Raw genomic sequence first — 25,093 nt, 5'->3', positions numbered from 1 at the left:
CGGCGCAGGGTAGCAGGAAACTCTCCGCACACTCACCGGACCTGGGCTAGGACTGGGTCTGGGGGCTCCCGGAACTTGGCAGAAAATCCCACTCGGTGGGCGGGGTGGGGGAGGCACTGAGGAGTGGTGGGGGGCGGCCCGAGGGGTTGGGAGAGGGTCCGGCCCACGCTGCTCCTGGGCTGGGACTGGTCCCGCCGGCGCAGTGTAGCAGGAAACTCTCCGCACACTCACTGGACCTGGGCTAGGACTGGGTCTCGAAGATTGCTTTTTTTTCTTGCCATAATTTTACTTAGAAACAAATAGCAATGAGACAGTTTCAAACAAAATGGGTAGGACAGTTTCAATAATTAGCACATTGCATAGATTCTTCCTAGTGGTTATTTGCTGTATAAGATGTGAGCATTCTATTCTATTTACAAACAGTATTAGTACGAATCGCTCTATTCATTAAGAGAATGTAGCTATATATCTATCCTAACAATTTTGAATACACAGATACAAAATGGATATTCTTCTGTATCCCCTTTTTTGTTTACTTCTGTTATTTTAATATTATAGTGTGAACTAAGCAAAATATTCTAAAACAGTCCAGTATTCCATAATAGTATTGGGTCTTCCACTTGACTGGCAATGTCAGAAATTGTTGACCTGAGTCCCCTATAGCTCAACATAACAGCATGGCTTTACTTCTTATATTTCATTTTTATACTTTTCTGCTAGATGGTTAAGACCAAGGTAAAGCAGGACCTATGCAACAAGAGTTGTAGTTTTTGGGTCTGATAAGGTCAGTGAAATCCCCTCAGGATTTATCCTGAGATCCTGTACCTCAGATTGTAGAACCTTTGTCAGTGTCAGCCATGTGGATGAGTCACGGCCATTGCTTTGCTAATGTGCTCTCTGTGAAAGCCTGAGAGAATATTTTCTCTCCATGTGACTATCCTTAGGCACAGTTTACATCATCTATCATTTTTCTTTTTGGCCCCATAATTTTCTTGATCAGAAAATTTGGGATGCTACTGAGTTACATGGTGTCACAGTAAAATTCTCATAAGTCCTAAGTCTTAATTGTCTTTGGAAGGCTAGGACCAAAATGATTGGCTTTCCTTGAGGCCCTCCTTTTTCTCTAATTTTGGTCTGCAAACTTAAGTTGTTAATCAACCAGAAGACAAGCTTATTGTTATTACCATACAACCTAAGCTGCTGAGCTTAACCTCACTATCTGTCTGAATATGAAAGATCTTAAGTATAATATGGAACAGGTATTTTTCATCAAGTTTTGATATGTTGAACTCTAAGTCCCTATAGAATAAGATGAAAAAACATTTAAAAGTTAGAATATGTTTTAAAAATAGGCATAAAGAATTATATAATTCTTATGTTTACCCATAAGTCCAAAAATCTAACCACATACAACCTTTAAGCAGGACAGTCCCACAACATTCCTTTTCCTGTCTCCTGCCTTCAATCACCACCCACTTCTTTTTGAACAATCATCTACCCGAGAGACAGCACAGCAACAACTGGCATATGATGGCAAGTAGCCCATATTCAGAAGACCAGAATGACACACACTCCAAGCATGAACCTACTAATACAAATTTCCAACTTCAGTGCAGTTGTTTAGTTCACAGATGTCTGTATATATGGTTAGTCAGGGTGAGAATCATTCCAATTAACTGATAGGTTCAAAAATCTTCTGAAGATTCTCAGGATCATTGACTTGCCCATCTTCTACATATAAGTGTATGGCTTGCCACTGTCATGTTTCCTAGATCTTCTCCTTTCCTTCTCTTAATTAGTTCATCCTCAAGTTCTTGCTTTGCTTTTACTTGTATTATACCTTTCTATTTATATTTCTTCTTTTGAGTTCTTATACTTGGGAAAATATATGGTGTTTGTACATGTGTGTCTGATATATTTTACTTATGAGTATATCTTTAAGTGGCATCCATTTCAAAAAAAAGTTCAAGTTTATCATTCTTTAGAGCTGAGTAATACTCCATTGCATAAAAATACCACATCTTTTTCATCCATTCCTCAGGTAATGTGCATCTTGGTTGTTTCCAAGATTTGGCTATCACAAATTGTGTTGCTATAAACATAGGCACATATATATCACTAAGATATGATGTTTACAGATCCTCTTGGAAAATTCCCAGTAGAGGAATAGCTGGTATAAATGGCATTTCCAGTCCAAGTTTCTAAGGAGTCTCCACACTGACTTCCATAATGATTGCACTAGTCTACATTCACACTAGCAGTGGAGAATGGTTCTTTTTGCCCCATAGCCTCTCCAACATTACTTGTTGGTTGATTTCTTTATGATAGTCATTCTTTCTGGGGTGAGATTATATCTCAATATTGTTTTAATTTGCATCTCATAGATAGCTAGTGATGTGGAGCACTTTTTCATATATTTATTAGCTTCTTTAATTTCTTCCTCTGAGAAGGGTGTGTTTATCTCAGATGGCAATTTCTGGATCAGGTCTTTAAATTTTGAGGCGCTACTTTTTTTTAGTTCTTTTTAAGTTCTAGAGAGCAGACCTTTGTCTCAGTACTTATTTGTCATGATATTTTCCAAATTTGTCAATTGTCTTTTCAGTTTGTTGGTAATTTCTTTTGATGTGCAAAAACTTCTCAGTAAGAGCAGTTCCCAGTTGTTCATTCTTTTAAGTATTTCCCATGCAATTTGATTTCTGTTCATGAACACTTTGCCTAGACGTATGTCTTCAAGAGTTTCTCCTACTTTCTCTTCCAGTAGATTTAGTTTTTCTCTTTTAATATTTAGACCTTTAATCCATTATGACTTTAGCTTAGTGCATGGTGATAGACCTGGGTCAAGTTTTAGTTTTCTGCATGTAGAGAGCTAGCTTTTCCAGCACATTTGTTAAAGAAGCTATCTTTCTTCCAGTGAGTATGTTTGGCCCCTTTGTAAAAGATAAGGGGCTTGAGTCTGTTTGTAGGGGCTTCAGAATTTTCTAATATATTCCATTGATCCTTAGTTCTATTTTGTTGCCAGTACCATGCTGATTTTATCACAATAGCCTTGCAGTATAATTTCAAGTCAGGAATTGTAATGCCTCATGTCTTCTTTATTGCCCAGGATTCCCTTTGCTTTTCTAGGTCTTTTCTGGTTCCTAATAAATTTCAGGAATGATTTCTCTACCTCTGTAAGATATGTTTGTGGTAGTTTGATAGGAATTGCATTAAATCTGTACAGCAATTTTGGGAGTATGGGCATCTTCACCATGTTGGCTTTTCCTATCCAGGAACATGAAATATCTTTCCATTTTCTGAAATCCTCTAAAATCTCTTTTTTCCAGAATACTGTAATTTTCCTTGAAAAGGTCTTTGACATCTTTAGTTAGCTGAATTCCAAGGTATTTCATTTTCCTCGGTGCTATTGTAAAAGGTATTGTTTCCATGATTTCCCTCTCAGTGTGCTTGTTATCTGTGTAGAGGAATGCTATTGACTTTTGGGTATTGACTTTATAACCTGCTATGCTTCTGAATTTATTTTTTAATACTAGTAGCTTCTTGGTGGAATATTTTTGATCTTCCAAGTAAAGTATCATGTCTTCTGCAAATAATAATAATTTCACTTCTTCTTTACCAATTTTTATTCCCTTTATTTCTCCATCTTGTCTAATGGCTCTAGCTAATGACTCCAGAATTATATTGAATAGGAGTGATGAGAGAGTACATCCTAACCTTGTACTAGATATAAACGCAAAGGATTTTAGTTTTTCCCCATTGAGAATTATGTTAACCATTCAGTTGTCATACATGGCTTTTACCAGATTGAAGTAGAGGCAATCTATTCCAATTTTCTGTAAGACTTTGGGCATGAAAGAGTGTTGGTCTTTCTCAAAGGCCTCTTCTGCATAAAGTGAGTTGATCATGTAGTTTTTAGTTTACATTCTATAGATATAGTGTATTACATTTATAGCTTTTCAAATATTGAACCATCCTTGCAAGACTGGAAGGAATACTTCCTGGTCATGGTTTATGATCTTCTTGATGATTTGCTGTATTCTATTTGCTAGGATTTTATTGAGGATTTTAGCATCTATGTTCAATAGGAAGATTGTCCTGTAGTTCTCTTTCTTAGTTGTTTCTTTCCCTACTTCTGACATCAGTATAATACTTGTGTCCAGTAATGATTTTGGGAGGATTGCTTCCTTTTCAATTTCATGGAAGAGTTTAAGGAGTATAGGGACTACATCTTCCATAAATTTCTTACAGATTTCAGCTATGAATTCTTCTGGATCTGGACTTTTCTTTGTCGGTGGGTTTTTTATTATATCTCATATTTCATTGGCTGTTATTGGGTTATTGATAGTCGATATATCTTGTCGAATGAGTAAAGATTTTCAAAGTAGCTATTGATAATCTTCTGAATTTCCATTGGGTCTGAGGTAATTACACCTTTTTCATTCCTTATTGCTTGTAATTGAATTTTTTCTTTCCTCTTTTTGATGAGGTTAACTAGAGACTTATCAATTTTATTTAATCTTCCAAAGAACCAGCTTTTTCTTTCATTAATTCTTTGAACTGCTTTCCACATCTAATTGAATTAATTTCTGCTCTAATCTTTATGATTTCTTCATGTTTTGGGGCTCTGGGTTTGCTTGGCTATTCCTTTGCTAGATGATGAAGGTGCAGGATTAAGGTATTAATTTTATCCCGTTCTGTTTTCCTAATGTGTGAGTTCACAGCTATGAATTTCCCTCTGAGAACTGCTTTCTTTGTATCCTGTAAATCCCAATAAGTTATGCTTGAGTTTTCATTGAATTGTAGATACTGTCAAATTTCTTGTTTAATTTCATCTGTGACTCATTGGTTGCTGAGAAGGGTGTCATTTAACTTCCATGTATTTAGGGGTTTTTTTGATCTCTGTTCACATTTATTTCCCATTTCATTGCCCTGTGGTCAGATTATATGCTTCAGATAATTTCTGTTTTCTTGTATGTACTTAAGCATGACCTATGGACCAGTATGTGGTATATTTTAGAAAATGACCCATGTGCAGCTGAGAAAAATGTGTATTAGCTGAGTTTGGGTGGAAAACTGTTTATGTCCACCAAGTCCTTTTGTTTCAAGCTCTGGTTGAGTTCTGTTATTTCTTTGCTAAGTTTTTTGTCTGTTTGACCTATCTTTTAGAGATAAGGGGTTGTTAAGGTTTCCTGTTAAGATTGTGCTATTGTATATTAGATTTTTCAAGTTCATGAAGATTTGCTTTATATAGTTGGGTGCTCCCGTGTTTGCTGCATACATATTTATGAGTGTTATCTTTTTCTCTTGAATTTGTCCCCTATCGAGTGTATAGTGGCCTTCCTTATTCCACTTGATCATTCTTGGTTTGAAGTTGACACTGTCTGATATTAGGGTTGTTACACTTGCTTTTTTTCTGTGTTGCTGGGGCATGTAATATTGCTTTTCATCTTTTGGCTTTCAGCCTCTGGATGTCTTTATGCATTAAATGTGTTTCTTGTACACAGCATATAGTTGGATTTTGTTTCCTTATCCACTGTGCCAATCTATGTCTCTTAATTGGTGAATTGAGTCCATTTACATTGATGCTTATAATTGAGAGGAATTGACTTATGATTGCCATGTTATTTACCCATTGTCATTTATTCATTTTTCTCCTGTGTTTAGTTACTTGCCCTTTTATTTGGTTGCTTCTGATCTCATTCGTGGAGTTCTGATTGTTTTGGTTCCTCTCTAGAACTTCTTTCAGTAGCCTGTGTTGGTTTGGCTTTGCCATCATGAAATTCTTTAGCTGTTCTTTGTCATGAAAGTATTTCACTTCTCCATCAAACTTGAAAGAGTATTTTTCAGGGTATAGTAGTCTGGGCTGGAATTTGTTTTCATAGAGGACTTGAAGTACTCTGCTCCATGCTCTTCTTGCCTGCATGGTCTGTGAAGAGAAGTCGGCCATAATTCTGATGTATTTTCCTTTGCATATGATCTGCTTCTTCTCTCTAGCATCTTTTAGAATATTAGTCTTGTGCTGAATTTCTGGGATCTTTACTATTATATGTCTTGGTGTGTTTTTTATTGGCTTGAGGTTACTTGGCATTCTGTATGCCTCTGTTACCTGAATGTCAGATTGTTTCCTCATATTTGGGAAGTTTTCTGCTATTACTTCTTCTCATATTTTTTAAATATCATTTGTATTGACTCCTTCTTTCTCATTGATACTTATTATTCTCACGTTTTTCATCTTTGCATCATCTTGAAGGTGATGGATTATTTTTTCATGCATCCTAGTTGTTTTTAAGAGATCCTTTCTTACCATTTCCCTAGCTGCACTAGCATCTTCAAGATCTGAAACTCTGTCTTCACTTTCACTTAAACGGTTTTATAAGCTTGTGATTGAGATTTTAAATTACTCTTATCTTTTTGACTTTGCTTCATGCGATCTATTTCTTTCCTGTATTGCTCATTCAAGGAATCCGTCATTTTTCTAATCTCCTCTATTATTTTTTATCAATGTCTTCTTTAGAATCAGTTATAAATTGTTTTCCTGCCATGTTTTTTCCAGATTGGGTTTCCTCCCTATGTTTCTGCAGTTGATACTTTACTTTAGATGCTATGAGTTCCTAGAATTCTTTTTTATTTCAGAAAGGAATTCTGCTCTGAGTTCCTCTATAGCTTTCTGCTGTTGTCTGTTTACTATCGCCACTATTAATTCGTACATTTGAGCTGAGCTAATAGAAAAGAATTCTGCTCTGAGTTCCTCTATGACTTTCTGCTGTTGCTTATTTACTATCAATGCTATTAATTTCTACATTTAAGCTGAGCTAGTGTCCTCTGCACTTGTTTTGGGTGGGCATTTGGTTTCCGCCATATGTTTCTGCATTTGATTCTTTAGACGTTTTTAATTCAGGGATTTCTTTCTTCATTTCCAATCTGAATTCCTCTATACATTTCTGCAGCTATTTCTTTATTTCAGAAGCCATTGATTCATTGTTTTCAGCTGTGTGATTCCCAATTTGTTCTGTGTTAGTGTCCTCTGCATTTGCTATGGGTGGGGTTGGTTTCTGAGACTGCTTTGCTCCTTCTCTTTGGCATTTTGTGTAGCACTGTCTTCTGACCTTCGTTGTGGAGCTCTGGTGTAGTTATAACCTTCATACCTACTGAAGTTCAGGTGCAGAACTACAAATTTTGGATTTATCCAGCTGTGCCTGGCTTGGGTCTGGCTGTTGTGCTCAGATCCTTCCTGCTGCTGCCCTTTGGAGTGAACTTATTGTGCTCATCTGGCAAGATGTTCTGCTCCTGGACTACCTCAGTGGTTTGTCCCCTACATTCTCTGCAGGGATTGCAGCTGCAGGGTTTCACCCAAGGCCTGTATGCCAGGCCTAGGCTGAGTTTGGAGGGGACAAAGCAGAGTAGGTGGGAGAGGCAGGTCTCCCACACACTCACTGGGTTGTACTAAGACTGGATCTTGGGGTTCCCGGAACACAACAGAAATTCCTGCTCTGTGGGCGGGATGTGGGGGGGGGTACTACGGAGTGATGGGGGCATCCCAAGGGAGTGAAATAGGGTGTCACCCACGCTGCACTGGGCTGGGACCAGTAGGTCCCACTGGTGCAGGATAGACGGAAGCTCTCCCACACACTCACTGGACTTGTTCTAGGACTGGGTCTGGGTGTTCCCTGAATGTGCGAGACAAAAATTTAAAAAATGAAAAATATTTAAAGAAAATAAATAAACAATTACATATTTTTACATAGAAATTTAGAAATCTAACCATATACAGCATTTTTGCAGGATAGTCCTGTGACAGTTTTTGTTTTTCTTCTGTCTTTTTTTCATTTATTACATTTAAAAATTTATTTCAGAGACAGTATGGTAATAATTGGTATGTCATGTCAAGAAGTACATATTCAGAAGACCAGAATGACAGGCATTCCTAGTGTGTCCCGTCTATTACACATTGCTATCTTCAGTGCAGTTGCTTGGTTCATAGGTATTAGCATGTATAGTTAATCAGAGGTAGAATTCTACCAATTCACTGCTAGTTTCAAAAACCTGCTGATCTTTCACAGGATCACAGCCTTATCCATCTTGTGGGTATAAATGTATGACTGTGTCTCTTTCCTGTTTCCCACCTTTCTCCTTGCCTTGTCCTCATTATCCAATTGTCAAGTTCTCACTTTCCTATTAATTGTGTTACACCTTTCTATTTGTATTTCTTCTTTTGAGTTCTTATACTAGGGAGACTATATGATATTTACACATGTAGGTCTGGTTTATCTTCAAGTGTCATCCACTTAAATACAAATGCTTTAAGTTTATAATTCTTTATAGCTGAGTAATATTACATTGTATAAAATTACTTCTTCTTTTCTAAACATTTCTCATGTGATAGGCATCTTGGTTGTTTTCAAATTTGGCTATCCCAAATTGTGCTGCTACACATAGTTACAAATATATCACTATGATAGACATTTTTAGTTCCTCTGGGAAGATTCCCAGTAGGGGAATAGCTGGCTTAAATGGGATTTCCAGTTCTCATTTTTTAAGAAGTCTCCACACTGATTTCCATAATGGTTGCACCAGACTGCTTTCCCAACAGCAATAGAGACAGGTTCATTTTTTCCCACAGCCTCTCTAATATTTGTTGTTGGTTGATTTTTTTATGATAGCCATTGTATTTGAGGTGAGATTGTATCTCAGTGTTGTTTTAATTTGCATTTTACAGATACCTAGCGATGTGGAGCATCCTTTCATATATTTATTTGTTTCTTTAATTTCGTGCTCTGAGAAGTGTGTGTTCATCTTGGATGCCCATTTCTGGATTGGGTCTTTAAATTTAGGGGCCCCAATGTTTTTTAGTTCTTTATAAATTCTAGAGAGCAGACCTTTATCTGAGTGCTTATTTGTTAAGAATTTTTTTTAATTGTGGCTTATATTTTACTTTGTTGGCTATTTCTTTTGATGTGCAAAAACTTCTAAATAAGAGTTGTTCTCAGTTGTTAATTTTTTCAAGTATTACCTGTGTGATTTGATTTTTGTTCATGAAAGCTTTCCCTACCCCTATGTGTAACCACAGTGCAATAAAACTAGAAATAAAGTATAAAAGAAACCAGAAATAACCCTTAAACACATGGAAATTGAACAGCACCCTGCTCAGAAATCATAGGGTAACAGATGAAATTAACCAAGAAATTCAGCAGTATGTACAATTCAAAGAAAATTCAACCACAACTTATCGCAATTTATGGGATGCGATGAAAACAGTTCTCAGAAGGTAATTGTTAGCTGTGAACTCACACATTAGGAAAACAGAACGGGAGCAAACAAACACCCTAATGCTGCACCTCTGACATCTAGAAAAGGAAGAGCAAACCAAATCCAGAGCCCCAAAATGGGAAGAAATAATAAAGATTAGAGCAGAAATGAATTTAATTGAGATGAAGAAAACAGTTCAATGAATTAAGGAATCAAAAATCTGGTTCTGTGAAAGACTAAGTAAAATTGATATGGCCCTAGCTAACGTCATCAAAAAGAGGAAAGAGAAAATTCAAATATAAGCAACAAGGAATGAAAAGGGTGTAATCAACGCAGAACCAATAGAAATTTAGGAGATTATCGATAGCTACTTTGAAAACCTTTACTCTTACAGAATAGAAGGCACAGAAGAAATGCAGATTCTTAGAAAGGTAAAAATTTCCACAACTGAATCAAAAATATATAAGAAGGGCGGGAGGGCGCCGTGGAGCTGCTGCTCGGCTGGCGAGTGAAAGATGGCGGCCCGCACCGTCAGCAAGGCAGCCTTGCTGGGCTGCAACAACAAGCCTGCCTTCCCAGAACTGGATTTCATGTCGGGAGCCTGGGTAGAGGAGCTGACCAAACTCATCCAGGAATTCACCAAGTACGACCAGCGGGACTACGAAGACCAGCGAGCACTAGAGATCCACACTGCCAAGGATTTCACCTTTTCCATGCTGGGAATGGTACAAAAGCTGGACCAGAAACTTCCAGTGGCCAATTAATACCTGTTGCTCTCTGGAGGAGTCCAGGAAGGTGTGGTGGACCTGGATTTAGATGAGCTGAACGTCTATGCCCAGGGCACTGACTACGACACGGACTTCACTCTTCTGGTGCCCGCCCTAAATCTGCATGACTGTAATCAGCCTGTGACACTAGACATGCTCCTCTCTGCCTTGTGCCATTCCTGGCTGAGCCTGAGGTTCTTTGAAGAGAGGGCAGTCAGCAAGTGGAAAGACTGCTGCACCATTGTAGATCACATCAATGGCACCACCAACTACTTCTTCTCCCCCACCAAAGTGGCCGACTGGTTCTACGGTTCTATCAGCATTGTCCTGTCAAAGACTCAGAAGAAGCCCCAGTGGTGGATGCCAAAGGTGGAGAAGGTAGAGAAGAACAGGACCATCATCTCCATCACCCTGGTCATGGGGAACAGTCACATGCCATATGATATTGTCCCTGTAGTGTCTTTCAAAGGCTGGCCTGCAGTGGCCCAGAGCTAGCTGAGAACCACTACTGGAATGGGAAGATCACTGAGGAGGAAGTCATCAGTGGCTTTTACCTGTTCCCTGCCTGCTCCTACAAGGGTAAGAAGGACAATGAGTGGCGACTGTCCTTTGCCAGGAGCGAGGTGCAGCTGAAGAAGTGCATCTCCAGCAGTCTCATGCAGGCCTATGAGACCTGCGAGGCCATCATCATTAAACTCCTGTCCCAGCCCAAGGCCATCAGCCCCTATCACCTGTGAAGCATGCTGCTCTATGCCTGCGACAGACTTCCCACCAGCTGCCTGGCTCAGGAGGACTATGCAGCACACTTTCTTCTGTGCCTCACTGATTACCTTCAGCACTGCCTCGTCAACAAGATGTGCCCCAATTACTTCATCCCACAGTGCAACATGCTGGAACACCTGTCAGAGGAGACAGTCATGCTGCAGGCCCAAAAGCTGTCCTCTGTGTGCTGAGACCCTGCCAAGCACCTGTGCACCGCCATTGAGCATGTCAAGGCGGCCAAATGACTGACCCTGGAGCTGCAGCAGGGAGGGAGCACCACCAGCATCCCCTCCCTGCAGTCCGACGGAGGGTACTCCAACCAGCCCAGTGACCACTTGGCCAAAAAACTGCAGCAGGTGGTAACTGAGAACCATGGGAAGTCCATTTCCATCTTCATTAACCCTGATGATGTTACCAGGCAGCATTTCAGAATCCATGATAAATTTTTCTGAATGCTTTGCCGATTTTCCCCTCCTCCCAGTTCTACAACTCATTCTATGTGGAGTGGTTTGTGGTTCTATCTTTCCATTTTTTACCTATCCAGCTTTGATTGGATTTGTTCAGAATGAATTCTAAGTTTCCTGGTTCTGATGGCTGGTGTAAGTGCTGAAACAGTGTGTTACTATTTCATGTTCTGCCTCTCAGTTTGTGGTTTACCTCTTCTAGTTCTCATCACATGGTTTTATTTGTTGTATTTTCCTGTTGTTTGTTTAAAGGACAACTTGAGCCATAGATGGAGATGCCCATGATTCCTGTTGCTTTTTCTGTTTGGTACTCTGTGAATTTGTCAATGGGTCTTAGGAAACAAATCTCTTTCTGATACTTCAGGATTCTATTATATATTTTATTTCTGTCTTTATTTTTCTAATGACTTTTCATAACTAAGAACATGTGAGAATTGTAAGTACCTGAGAACTGCCTGGCATGGGTTGGAATTCCTGCTTCCTGACTAGGAGCCAGAAGCACTTTCCCTTTTTCCACTGAACAATGTAAACTTTGAAAGTCATGCTACAAATACAGCTTCACTGACTGTAACTGTGCTCAAATCAGCCAACATTGGAGGGTTTGGAGGGTGTGTGGTAGCTTCCTGAACAGAGGTAAGGTTTCCAAATGTTAGTTTTAGTGTATGTAATTATTTGAAGCCTTATTTAAATTCTATTAAAGAACATACAATTATAATTGTTATTTGCACTAATAAAATCTGCTATTGTCAGACTTGTGATGTGTGTTTCCATATAAATTAACATTCACTCTTGAAATGCTTTCATGTTTTCAGTTAGCCTGTTTCTCTCAGTCAATCAGAACAATTTGTTTTTACATTTTTTTTTTAGTTCTCCTTTAATTTTGGGTCCTGTTATGGCCTTTTGATATTCCTGGTTTCTACATCACTGAGAAAAGTTTTAAAGCTTTATACCTACTCATGGACTCTGTCTAGAGCTGAGAAAGTTACATACTTGATAAAGTAGGTGTCTTTTTATTTATTTCTTTTTGGGTTCTAGAGATAAGCTTTTTAATAAAGGCTCTTAACTTCTCCTGAGCTTTTGAGAAAAATTGGCAGGAAAAAAATCATCATCCCCAGGTATACAATAGCAGTGCTGTTCAACAGCAGGGCTTACAGTAGAGCAGGAACCAGGATGTGTCTATGGGTGGCAGCATTGGAGTACGGCTGTCCTGTCTTCATGAATGAAATCACTTACCCAATTTCGGTGCTGCAAGGCACTGGCTCCCAGATAGAGTTTAGACTCGAGGTAACTGGTGCTTGGGGAGTCAAGGAGACTGCCCATCTCCCAGAGGATGCCCATGATATCTGCTGATGGAAAAGTCAGGCAACATATTGGTTTTATTCTTGAATGTCCAGGCTCATAGTTTTTGGATTATGGCCATTTGGAATCAGACACCTGTGGTCTTAGGTTTTTGCATGGGAATTAATGTAATGTTTATAAAATGAAAATGAAATCATTCAACAATCTTAAGTCAGACACAAAGTTAATAATAAAAAAGAAATATACTGGCCATGAAAAAATATATAAGAACACTCAATTACTCAATAATACCCAATGAAATGCAAAATGCATTAAAAAGAAAAACCTTCCAACAGGAAAAGTCCAGGATGTGATGGATTCACAGCTGAATTCTACAAGAAATTCACAAAAAAAATATAATTCCTACACTCCTCAAACTCTTCAATCAAATTGAAAAGGAAGCAGTCCTCCCAAAATCATTAGTGGAGGGCAAGTTTTATACTGATACCAAAACCATGGAAAGACACAACAAAAAATAACTACAAGCCAATCTCCCTCATGAACATAGATGCCAAAATCCTCAATAAAATCCTAGCAAATGGAACACAGCCAATCATTAAGATCATACACCATGAACAGGTAGGATTCATCCCAGGGATGAAATGATGTTTCAATATTAGAAAATCTATAAATGTAATACATGATATGAACAGAGCAAAATCTAAAAACCACAAGATCATGTTGGGACTGGCTTATGGGAAGAGATAGGAAAGGTTCAGAGATGTTGCCTACAAGCAAAGTGCTGGAACAGCTTTGACTGTTCTGTATGGGAGATTCTGTTCAGAGCTCAGAAGACCAGAAGGTTGATAGAAAGCCGGCCTGTAAAGACCAGGCTGGGGAGGTTTCTGCTGGGAAGAAGGACAGCTTTGGTTGTTGGACTCCAGATCATTTGTGTTTTGACTTGGAAGAAAAGTTGTCTGCATTTTGCTCGTGTCCAGAGACTTTGCCTGAGAGTGAGTTTAAGCATGGTGGACTGATAAATCTTGAAAAAGAAATCTCAAAGCAGCCAAATATTGGGGCAGTGGCATGGTTGCTGTTGGGGGCTTTTAGCCAGATTTATGTTAAGAATGCAGAGCAAAAAGCCCAAAAGGATGATTTAAAATGTTGTGAGTTTAGCCAGATAGGAAGCACCAGGAAGGCTGTGGACTGTAAAGACAAAGCTGAGAGGATCTCCATTGCTGAGAAGGAACAAGAGAGTAGAAAAGATGTCCTGAGGGCATCACAGGAGGTGGCAGGTTCTTGCCCTTTGCAGCCTCAGACTCACAAGGGTGAAGAACTTTGCTTTGAGGAGAAAGCTGCAGAGCCCCATGTTCCAGAATGGAGGCAGCGGACACACTGGGTTCCAGGATAGATGCAGCAGCGGCCACACCAGATTACAGAATGGCGCCAACATAGAGAATTTGTTTCTCGGAATCAGAGTCAGAATGCTCAGCAATCCAGGCATTCAATCCCAACAGCCAAGAGAGAGGAAACCCTGGCTACTGCTCCAGCTGGCAGCAGCCCTTGGCATCATCCATGTGGCTTTGGTTGTAGGTGCATGAAGAATGCAGGCGTTCTGAGGTTCAGAAGGCTCCCACCCAGATTTCAGAAGAAGACCTGGGAGGCCAAGCAGTGTGCCCATGAAGCTGTGAATGAGAAGCCTATTCAGTGGAAACCTCAGAAGTTTGAAAAAGCCAGGGATGTGGATGGTCTAAGAAAAGCTGCAAAAAGGGAGCAAAGCAGGCCTGAGAGAAAATCCATAGGAGCTACCAGCAGAAGTGCCATAGGGGTGGAGCCACATAAGGCTTTTGGAGCTCACAACTTATTACAGGGTGCTTTGGATGGTCCACAGGGAACTACAGTACTTAATGTTTGCCCTTCTGGACTTTGGACTTGTTTTGGTCCCAATTGTTTGTATCCTGCTGTGTATCCCTTTTGGAATGGCAATGCTTATCTTGTGCCTGTGAATGTTAGAAGTGTTTAACTTTTCATTTGTAGAGGGGCTCACAGCTAAGAGTTTGTCTTAGATCTTTTAAGCTTGGGACTTGGACTTTTCAGTGTTGCTGAAACTGGTAGGACTTTGGCAACTCTTAGAGATGGACTAAAATGTCTTTTGCATAAATGGTTGTGCATAAGTCTTTGGAGGGCCAGGGGCAGCATGTCATGGTTCTAATGTAATGTAATGTTCAATTTGTAAAATGTTTAAGCATGTCTGTGTACCTGGAATTTGGCTTTAAAAAAGTATATGTCTAGTTGCCAAGTTGACAAGGAGTGGATTGTGTTAGTTCATATATTGTGTCAACTTGGCTGAATCAGCTCTGGCAGTTCTCAGCATGGTAGCTTAGCCCTGCAGGTGGGCAGGGCCCAGGAACAGACTTCTTCTTGAATCCTTCTTCTAAATAATCCATTTGGACCTAAAATAAATGAATAAAAGTTGACAGGGAAGTATATTTTCATAATACTGCTATTTTGAGAGTCATGTTTTGCTTAAAGACTGTCAAACTGAATTTATATTATGTGTACAAATGTTTTCGCAATTATAACAAAATAAGAAAACAACAAACAATATTATCTGAATTGGATCAGATATTGTAAAAAGAAAGCACTGTTTAGTTTTATTAATATTCATTCAATATTCAGCTCCCCTGTGCTCAAGTATGAGAAAAGTTGTGCTCTTGCCAAAGGATATATCTGTAGTCTGATTCTCAGGCCCTCTTAAGTACCAAGGTAATGATATCCTGAGGGTGGAGACTTGTCAGCTAATCTAGGAATTTGTTATACAACTTCCAGGGGGACAAGGGGAGAATTCCTCTGAGGTTATGAGCTAACACCTGCAAGAGGGCTGCACAAGGCTTATATAAAATACCCCCAAAGGCTCATGTGTATGGTAGAAGACTGTCTCACTGGGTGCTGTACTCATCAGCAATTCACCCTTGTGTTCCTAGCTGGCTATGCTGCGAAGGAGGCAGGGCCTGGCCCGAGGTAGGCCACACTGCTTCCCCTCCCTGGCTGCTGCAGCTGAACTCTGTTTCTTCCCCAAGCCTCTGTGTGTGGCTATTTCTGCCCTGAGCTGGCCAGCTGTGGACAGAATCCATAGCCAAAACAAAACCTCCTCCTAGGAGCTCTGCGTGGTTGGTGTTTGTCCCAGAGATGGGAAAGGGAATAGTGCACCTAGAAGTGACAGGTAAGTTCACAGACAGAAGCTGTCAGTACATTCTGCTTTTAAGCCTATATTTATGTTACTTTTATGGCAGCATAAATCTACCTCAGGGACTTTGCATGATAGTAGAGCCTCTCACAATATTAGTCTTTTTTTTTTTTTTTCATCTGTCTGTTTGTGTATGTATTTGTCACAGGGTCTGCTAAGCAACTCAAGCTCATAGTGATCCTCCTGTTTTCAGCCTCCCCACTGTTGGGACTACAGTTGTGCACCACCACGCCAGATCTCAGTGGTCAAATGTGCCTGGGGGTTGGCCAGCATGGCATGTGGTGACAGGGAGTGAACCCCAGTCCCTGTGCTTACCTAAGCAGGTATTTAGTCCACTGAGCTATCTCACCAGCCCAATATTGGTCTTGGTAATGCAATGCAATTGCTACTGACGTTACCTAAAGATGGTTGGAAGATGTAGTTATTTTGGCCCTCATGGGATCATTCTATAAAACCCCAAAACAGCAATATATATGCTATTTATATTCTCCAAGGAGTTAATCAAAGGAACTATAGAAGCCAAGATAATATGAATTCTCTAGATTCTACATTTGGAGCAAAATTCAAACAAATCATTTCTAAACCCTAAAACAGCGAAAGATACAGAGATTCATGAAATTACAGGCACAACATGGTGAGGCTCCCTCCTTCCATGAGCAGATGTCACCTTCACTTTCCTGTGTAGGTACTGGGGATAGAAGGCAGTGCTCAGCGAGACGTGCTCACCTTCATTTGTTGCTCCAAAATCATTTCCTGCTCTTTGAGGAGGTTTTCTCTCTCTGAAATTAGCTTCTTTTCCAGTTGCTCCATGTTTTCCTTGTGGGTCCTTTCTAGAGCTTCTTGCTTTTGCTTTTCCTCCTGTAGTTTTGCAGCTGACATTGCCTGTTCCTTCTCAGCTGCCTCCTTCTTTGCCTTCTCCACTGTATCAGGGAAATTTAAAAATGGAAGAAAAAAAGTAAAAACTAATTCTATTTTCCTGAGCTCAGAGACCAAAATGAATCTGAAGGACAGCACAGGGAAGTCAGAGAATTCATATGGGTCCATGCTGTCCAGAACGTATTTCAGAATATGATGGAAAATGCACTGTCCTTCTATGCGACATAAGACTACAACTCCCTTCTATTTTTTCACATTCATCAGCATGCACATGGCGCAGAAGGAAAAATGCTAGGCATTTGGGGAAGAGTTCTCATTGGGTCTGCCAGAATCATTGTGGGAATCTATGCACACTGGGAAGCTATGTCTTGTGCATTTACCTGAGATCCCCCTGTCCCTCTCATTAAGCACTTTATCTGACTGCAGGATAGAGTCCTCTGTTGGTGCCTGGGACTTCAGGAACTTTTGGAGCACTTCTTCTGCCTTTGAAACCAAGAAAGAGCAAATGACTTACCACAGGGAGAACAGTTCTGCAAAATAAATGTATGCACATCATTTTGCCTCATGGTTACACTTCTAGTGGCTCTCTACAAAAGGATCAAGTTTCTAAGTGTCACCAGAAAGCCTCCATGTCTTCTGCTGCACATCTCCCTCCCTGTGACCCTCTCTTAGGCCTCCTTCCTGGCACTGTTCTAGCTTCCAGCCAGTCAGAATTATGTGCAGTTGTGTAAACTACAACCTAGTGCTTTATGTATTTTTCTTCCAATGATATAAACTGTAGCTCTCTCTTCCTCCTACTAGCTTTATATTTATGAAATATATATATATATATATATATATATATATATATATATGCCAGGGCCTCCATTTCAAAAGTAAAAATGTTTACAGTAAAAGGTGATTTCACTTCAAGCTAGATTAAAATGGCTAGGTAAGAGTTCATCATTAAGTGCTTAAGCAATAATGGTTCTTTATGTTCCTTAACACCACCTGTCTGGCACATTCTCATAGTCTGGCAAGTCATATCATTCAGGTTGTAAATCACCAGCATGGAGAGAAAATCTGAGTGGACCTGGGAATGCACCAGCACTCAGCACACCACGAGTCATCTTTCTGGATGAAGAAATGGATACTTTTTTCTGATCCTCTTTATTTTTTGAACTCCTTACTGTTTCTTTTCCTTTGTTTGTTTGTTTCTTTTTTTGGGGGGGCGGGGATGGGACCCGGGGATTGAACTCAGGCCCTTGTGCTTGCCAGAGAAGCACTTACTCCACTGAGCCATCTTTCCAGCCCCTTACTGTTTCTTAGGGAATGAAAATTTCTACCTTCTGGAATGCTGCCTATAGCAGATAGGCAGCACTAAAGACTAAAGTGATTCCCAGGGTGTAGCCTCCTGGTAGAGCACGCAGGAAGCCTAGTTTGACCCCCACTCTGGGGTAAAGAATAAAAAAAATTCATGTAATCTATTTTCTTGTTGCTCCCAACTGGTTCTGAAAACCCCCTGATGTTCCTCTCTGGACTTCCCAGGCTCCCTGTGCCTCACCTTGACTCCCTTCCTGGGCACTTGGCAATAGTCCTCCTCAATCTTTTTCCTCATTTCCCTGTAGTGCTGGTGCCCCCCAGGAGCACAGAAACTTCCTGCTGAAATGCTTTCCATTAAGGCTTTTGAAAGCAAAGTCAGTTCTTTCTGGCAGTATTGATCAGATTCCTCTTCATTCTTTAGTAAGAAATCCTGCTTCTCTGTCTCCATTGTTTCCTGCAAGACAAACATACAGAGATGTTCCAGAAAGATGACTTCAAGCCAGTTTAAGATGTCCTCAGAGAGAGAATAAAGTTCCAGAAAACCTTGTAGGAATATCAACCTGTTTCTCATAAGAAAAGTATTCTGTTGAAGTAAGATGTGAGAAGAATGAAGATTCATAAATTTGATTTATTGAAAACCCCTAACACTCTCTGTAAGTCCATGAGAAACTTTTGAAACCTTCCTGAACCTCAAGATCCTCAAGGGACTGTGTGCTACCATCTCTAAGGTTTATTATTTAATTCTATTTTGTGAGCACATGTTTGCAGTATATGAAGTTTACATTCATCTGAGAGAACAAATACATGCATATAATGCACCCCAGATCCTTTTTACTCCCCTTCTCATCCCACCCACAGCCCTCCCTCTATCTATAAAAGACATGTCCCCATTTTTGTTATTATTGTTCTCAGCTCATGCTTATGACATATAATGTTTACCTTCACTGTGGGTATTTGGTCCATGTACAGGATACATCTTTATTTTAAAGAGAATAAAACCTAAAAAAGCAGAATTTTAAAACAAGATATAGGGAATCAGCAATGGTTGCTATATTGTTTATTGTTATCTTCAAAGTAGTTGTTCAGATTACCAGATATAGGCGTGTGAAATTGATTTAAAAATAAGCATTAACTGTTCCTTTCACAAAACCAATAGAATTTAGTAGTACAATTATCTTTATATATATTTTTTCTTCCTTCTTTCTTTTCTCCTTTTACCATCTCAGCTCTTCTTTCCTTTTGAGCAATTTCTTTCCCTTTCATATTCCTATTATACTTTTGGGATTTTGTTTACTCTTTCAGTTTCCTGCACTAGGGAGACAATAAGATGTTTATACATGTGGGTCTGATCTATTTCACTTATGAGTATGGTCTCTAACTCATCCCCCTCCTAGGATATGTAATCCATGGTTATTCTTGAAGGAAATAACAAAGAGCAAGTACACAACAAAGAGCGACATGGGATGAACAACAGTGTATGATTAGTGTCTGGTAAGAGGAATTTAGCTGCTAGGAATGGGCAAGTGTGCACTGAAAATGTGAACACCTCAGGGATGATTCCAGAAAGCTCTGGGCAGGTCTGAAGTCCTAAGAAGCACTTCTCAGAACCCACCCTAGGTACTAAGGTGGGCATCTATACTGGTTATGCTTCAGTCACCCTGAGAAATTGCTACATAATAGGACTGGGGTTTGGGGTGAAGGAAGAACATGTAGGTTTAGAGACTCTACCCAATTGGAATCTAAACTGCTTTGTCTTTGGATAACAGATGAGCCATGAGTTGAATGTAGCCACCTCTGGGCTTCACTCTTTAATGGAAAAGTTAAGGAATGTATTGAATGAGACACAATACCAAAATCCAAGTGGAATATAATCAATGTGTACCACAAACATGTGATAATAAAGACAGAGAAAGTAAATCTCAGTACCACCAACTTCTGGAATTTCCCATCGTCATCCTTAAAGGAGCTCTCTATGAAGACTGTGATGGCCTCCTTCTCGCAGGCAGTGTGAATGTCCAGCAGCTCCTGGAGCATGTCTGTGGGGAGCTGCACTCACTGAACCATCAGCTCACTGTAGAGGGTGGCTGCCTCCTGCACGGCCACTGTGTTCTCATGCTGGGCAACAGTGGTCACTGTGTTCTCCAAGCAGGGCCCCACCCCACTCTTGATGGCCTTCACATAGGTCTCCACGAGAGCCCGCAGCCCTGAATGAGCCAAGACTTTTAGGAGGTAAATAGGAAAGTCATAATTGAAATGAATCTAAATTTCTGAGATTATCATTATAATCTCTCTCTCTCTCTCTCTCTCTCTCTCTCTCTCTCTCTCTCACACACACACACACACACACACACACACACACACACATACAAGCACATGTGTGCTCACATTAATGCACAAGCATAGTTAAGTAACCTACTTCCTTTTGTAATTACATTCACATTTCTAGTAACACATTAGTAACCACATATGTGGTTCTCCAGATCATAGTTAAACAAAAACCTTAGTATCACTAACTAGTTTCATGTGATATTTGAAAGTATACCTGAAAGACATAATTCCCCTTTCAAATTTAAAGTAAAATAGATTATATATGTGCTAATAAGCCAAGATACTATATCTGCTACTAGTTCTTGGACTTTCTGGATTTCCAGGTACTTGGAGGGCAATATTTATATTTGGACAACTTCAAACTTTCAAAGCACAATTTTACACTTCTTGCAAAGAATTAATATGTAAAACTACCCTGAGAAAACTATGTATGCTTTCAGACAAAGTAAATGATTTCTATTATTAATAAGGCATTGCTTTTTCAGAGATGTAGAACCCACACATACCTCCAACAAACTGTACAGTTTTGAGAGGGATTTGTAAACCCCAGTAAGATAGGAATAAGTTAATGCATATTTTATAGAGACTGAGTATATGCATATCATTGTTATATTTATAATTGAACAAAACAATGCAAACACACTATATAACATGCATTCCCCTGCACAGAAATGTACAAAGAAGACTCATGATTCCCAGTGACCACAATTCCCTCTCTGAGAGTCTTGCTCTTTTCACGGGTGAAGACATAAGAGCAGAAAGCCCTTGTTTGTTCCAGGAATTTGGGATCTAGTTGGTCCTCTCGGACATTCTCAATATCGGCCAGGAGACTTTTGTCATTTGTTGGCCAGTCAAAGACAAAGCACTTCTGACTTGGAAAGAAGCTCCAGATGCACTCCCTGGTACTATTAGATGCTTGTGCAATGGGTTTATCACCTAAGAAATTAGAAAACAGAATACAGTAGGCATAGACTTGGAATTGGAGAGTAAAGTGTTTTCTCTGGAGTTGTCATATTTTACAGGTTCTACCCCAACACAGTGCCTTTATCATAAATATTTAATAATCACTTGCACATCAAAGTTGTATCAATAATATTAGTGGCATGATTGGAGTCACATCTTACTCCAGTGAAAACCAAAAGTTTCGCTGATATCCCCAGATCTGAATATGGCAGGAAGTAGAGGGTACTTGTTTGTTTGGTGTTTACTTATTGAAGAAAAGATCAAATATATATATTTGTAGTCAACTCAATCCCTTGTTGAAGTTAAGCTGAAGAACCAAAAGTAAGAAGACAGACTAGTAGGCAATAATGGAATAATCATAGCCATATTAAGAATGCTACTATGACTAGTTAAAGAAAATCATTTTGATGCCAAAAATATTCCATGTAAAAATTTAAATGTACAGTGATAGAAAATAAAACAGTGGTTGCCAGGAGTGTGCAAGAAATTAGAAAAGTGTAGGTTGGAGGACACTAGGTAGCAGATGTATAGAATGTGTAAGTCTAGAAATCTAATAGAAAATTGAGGCTAGATTTAATGAAACTATTCTCTTATGGAATATTCGAATAAATGAATTTTAGTTGTATGATCACAAAAATAGCTATGTGAGATGATAGATGTGTTATCTGCTACATGAGAGTAATCCCTAGAATGTCTTCATGTATCCTATATCATGTTGTAAACATCTCGGAAGGGCTTTTAAAAGCTCTTTTCATAGTATTGGATATCTCTATCAAAATCCTTCAAAGATCAATAAAAATATCCTTTTAAAATAATCATCACTATTCTATAAAATCTTTGAAATAACCAACTATATTTGACATGATTTTTTGTCAACTAGTCAGTGAATGCATTGAGGAAGGATATATTACAAAATTGAAAGCATTAATAAGTATATCCAAATTTGCATTCTCGCAAGATCTCTTTGGATAAACATGTCAACAATTTACATTTAACATATACCTTTATTCACATAATTTATTTTGAAATGGTAGCATCAATAAACATGCCAGAATTAAGAGAAATCTGTATTATCTATAGAGAGCACAATGAATGTCATGGTAATTATCCAAATGTTTAAAAAGCAAAAAATGAAAAGAATACTTCTTTAGTTTATTTAAGATACACAGATATTTTGTGTCTTCAATGTTAGGAAGTTAAATATCACTATTAGAATGTACTAATCCACCTAGAAAAGAATAACACCAGTATAAAATTCAGACACACAGTTAAAATGAGCTTTGTATTGTGATATCATGTTCAACAATTCTGTGATCCATTGTTCTCATAAACAGAGAAAAGGAGATGTTTAGGTAGGATACAAAGTGCCTGTGCTTTAGACATTTTTTAATCAACCATTGTATTCTGAATTCTAAAGAACATATGTGTAAGGAACAAAGTGAAATGGAATAATTTCACTATATGTTCTGTTTTTATGTATGTTGTTTTCTCTCTTTCTTAGAAATTCCAACCTATGACACAGTTATCATTTCTGCAGACCTCCAGCCAGTGTCAAATACAAAGAGGTCCCAAGAAGTGAAGCACCATCAGCACACCCACCCTACAGAAACTCCCACCCGCAGTCTTTGCTCGGGTACCTGGAATCAGCTTCAAGGCTTTCTCCAGATACTGATCTGCTGTGATGAAATTATCATTGCATTGTAGCTGGAGAGTGAAATCCTGCACAGCCCAGATGAACTCTGGAAAAAAGCTCACAAACTCTGTAGAATCTTGTACTCCATCTAAATTTGAAGACGACATTGCCTTGATCAGTTCTGTGAGCTCTGTCACATAACTAGGACTTAGCTAAGGAAAATGAAATTCCTACTTAAAATCCCCATATTTCCTTAAATGAAATGATCATAGCAAAGTTCTTTCCTAGGTCTCCTCTACTCCACCAAGAGCAAACAAGAAAACTGACTCAATATTCATCTCTTCAGAAGACACTGACACGCAGTGGATCCAGTCCTGCAAGGATACTGCAGCTGCTCCAGGGCCTGGTGGTTGATGGTGCCCAGGCTGTTGTATACAAAGGTGCTGCTCAGGAGCATGGCCAGGGCAAAGATCCAGGAGTCATTCTTAGGGTCACCCTAGAAAGTACAGGGGAGCAAGAAACTCAAGAATCTGCTCTTCAGAATTTCATTCAGACATTTTCCATAAAATTCTTTCATTTAGGATTTCAGCTCAGGTACTCACTATGCAAAGAACATAGACATAAAGACAAATGACATGAAAGCAAAATAGTTCTCATGATCACAATTTTTTCACCCTACAAATAGATTTTAATCTTCATAAAATTTTCTTCTCAGATGAAATAAATGAACCTAAAGAAACAGTAGTACTGTGTCAGGTTCTCAGAAAGATATTGAAAGATGGATGCTATATTTCTTTTTAATTTTTTGGCAGAACCAGGGATTGAACTCAGGCCCTTGCGCTTGCCAGGGAAATTCTTATTCCACTGAGCCATCTCCAGGCCCCTATATTTCTTTATTCCAAATGTATTTATTAGTTATAAGTCAGAGGCAAAAAAAATGATAATATTGGACTCTGATGAGTAGAGAAAATATCTCAACCAATTTATCGATGAGAGGAAAACTATGGAAAAAGCTTCTTGATAATGGGTCAAACATTAGTGTAGCTTTGCTTGGAATTTTTTTTTGGCTTGGTAATTTTTATATTTTATATAACACCCAAAGCTCAAGAAAAGAAAAGTAGAGAGGTGGAAACCATCAACTAAAATGATTCCTGATAGCAAAAAGAGAACTATATGAAAAGACAGCTACAGGAAAGAAATGCTTGCAATGTATGTATTTTATAATAGTTTATATTAAAAAAATTCAGAAATGCCTACAACTCTGTAGCAAAACCAATCAAATAACCCAATTGAAAACTAACAACAAATTTGAGTATACATATATCTCATGTAAATAGCATAAATGAATGTGTGTGTGTGTGTGTGTGTGTTGTGGTGTGTGTGTGTGTGTGTGTGTGTGTTCATAGGGGCCCAGGAGATAGTTCAGTACAGTAACCGCTTGCCTGGCAAGGGTAGGGTCCTGAGTACAATCCCCAGTGCCACAAAAGAAAAAGGTGTTCCTAGTCTATAATTATCAGGGAAATGGCACTAAAAACATAGAAGAAAGAAAATGGCACATGGTAGAATGGCTGTTATCAAAAAGACAGGAGATAACAAGCATAAACAAGGATTGAGAAAAACAGAACATCCTTGTAACTATGAGATGAAATATCAACTGGTGCAGCAGTTAGGAAAAATATTATGAAGTTTCCTTTAAAGATTAAAAATAGAAGAACCAAATAATCCCACAATCTCATTCTATGTACAGTTACAAAGAAAATGTGTTAAAAATAATAATTTCACTTCCATCTTAATTTCAGCTTTACTCATAATAGACACATGTTGGAAAACTATAAATATCAGTAAATAAGTGACTAAAGGTAATATCTACTCAACCATGGAGAATATTTACACCATCATAAAAAAGAAGGAAGGGCTGGCCAGATAGCTCAGTGCACTAAAGTGTCTGTTTAGGCAGAGCACAGTGGCCAGGATTTGATCCCTGGCTTACTATGACAGCACCACCCCCAGGGCATGCTGATAAGGTGATTGAGACTGGGCGTGGTGGCATGTGTCTGCAATCTCTGTGCTTGAGAGGCTGAAAACAGCACACTACAAATCTGACCTATGTAGTGAGCCCCTGAACACCCTGTAGATTCTGTACCAAATACAACAACAGAAGGAAGGAAGGAAGGAAGGAAGGAAGGAAGGAAGGAAGGAAGGAAGGAAGGAAGGAGGGAGGGAGCAATGG

The 25,093-nt window shown here is 39.1% G+C and overlaps 2 pseudogenes; one reads left to right on the top strand and one right to left on the bottom strand.

Moving 5' to 3' along the window:
- Window positions 1-9,758: 9,758 nt before the first annotated feature.
- Window positions 9,759-11,224, top strand: LOC101581424 (annotated as a pseudogene).
- A 551-nt stretch (window positions 11,225-11,775) lies between these two features.
- The window catches only part of LOC101584418, a 30,545-nt pseudogene continuing 17,227 nt past the window's right edge, over window positions 11,776-25,093 (bottom strand).

The sequence above is a fragment of the Octodon degus genome, unplaced genomic scaffold (assembly GCF_000260255.1).
Source record: "Octodon degus isolate 3935 unplaced genomic scaffold, OctDeg1.0 scaffold00430, whole genome shotgun sequence".
Classification (NCBI taxonomy): Eukaryota; Metazoa; Chordata; class Mammalia; order Rodentia; family Octodontidae; genus Octodon; species Octodon degus.
This window is presented reverse-complemented; position numbering and strand designations above follow the sequence as displayed.